Raw genomic sequence first — 1350 nt, 5'->3', positions numbered from 1 at the left:
CCACCTCACACCCCCTCCCACCGTAGTGGGACCGCCACACCGCACTCACCAGCCACTCGCCGACTCACAATAACTTTACAATAAAACATTTTTAAACAACATTGGATTACATTTTCTTCCATGTTTCTTTTCAACATTATTATACAACCTTTCCACCAAATACTCAACCTATTCTTACCCTATTTAGAAATACTACCTATTACGGATTTACATCCCGGGCAACGCCGGGTATATCAGCTAGTATATATATATATATATATCTATATATATATATATCTATAGCTATATATATATATATATATATATATATATATATATATATATATATATATATATATATAGCTATAGATATATATATATATATATATATTAATATATATATACATATATATATATTAATATATATATACATATATATAAATATAGAGAGACAGTTGGCACTCCAAATACAAAACAATAGTTGTGGTGCATGTCCCACAGGGATAAAATAGAAAACGGTAGTCAAATCAACAAGAGTAAACAAAGGACAGCACTCAGTGGTAGATGAAAAAAACTGTATTCAAAGTAGACAGCAGCACAAACAAGACCAACGTTTCGGTCCACACAGGGACCTTCCTCAGGGCAGTGCTGTAGACTACTGGCCTTGGAAACGTTATACACCCTCTAAAACCCACACCTAAGTGACCATCAGCTACACTGATTGGTTATGCAAAAATGACCCATGATCAACCCCTCATGATCTGCCGTCGCACTAAAGCTGTCATAGCCTTGGCAGGAAAAGCAGCCGAGAACGGGAAAAGTAAACAGAGCTACAGTAGCGACATCCTTTATTCTTACATTTCCCGCACGGCAGGATGCGTGCGGGAAGCGTGGTGACGCGGCTTGTTGCGGCGCACTGTGACGTCACAGTCACGTGCGCGCCCGGCTTCCCCGGCTTCCCCTGGAGTTTAAAGTGAGGTAAGCGGGGGTGCGGGGAAGCAGAGGGGCAGAGCAGGAGCAGGGGTCGGGAAGGGGGGCTAAAATGCGCCCGAAGTGGAGGGGGGGTGCGTGGAGGAAACGCGGCGGCGCGCGGTCTAGACTGGCGCCAGCCGGAGTAGATCCCGGCATGCCGCCGGCATTTGTAAGAATAAAGGATGTCGCTACTGTATATCAGTCCACATGTAGGGAATTTGCATCCCTGGTAGCAATGGTGACTAGTTCCTGGTAGCCGCGACGCCGCCCTGCAAGACAAGAGAATTCATAGCGCTCCCCAATGCGCATGTGCAGTCTCCTCGGAGTCAGTATAAGCACCACAACACATCTGGCAATGAGAAAGTTATCATAGGATCCTTTTTCTTTAGCATAAATTCT

General features: G+C 44.1%; 1 long non-coding RNA gene across 1 annotated transcript in view; it reads right to left on the bottom strand.

Annotated features, from left to right (window-relative positions):
- Positions 1-593: 593 nt before the first annotated feature.
- The window catches only part of LOC142490941 (uncharacterized), a 5690-nt gene continuing 4933 nt past the window's right edge, over positions 594-1350 (bottom strand). The window contains exon 3 of the long non-coding RNA XR_012800169.1: positions 594-1350. This exon is cut by the window's right edge and continues 100 nt beyond it. This is a non-coding gene — a long non-coding RNA (uncharacterized LOC142490941).

This window comes from Ascaphus truei, chromosome 3 (genome assembly GCF_040206685.1).
Source record: "Ascaphus truei isolate aAscTru1 chromosome 3, aAscTru1.hap1, whole genome shotgun sequence".
Taxonomy (NCBI): Eukaryota; Metazoa; Chordata; class Amphibia; order Anura; family Ascaphidae; genus Ascaphus; species Ascaphus truei.
Note: the sequence above shows the minus strand (reverse complement) of the source record. Positions and strands in the feature narration are given on the sequence as shown.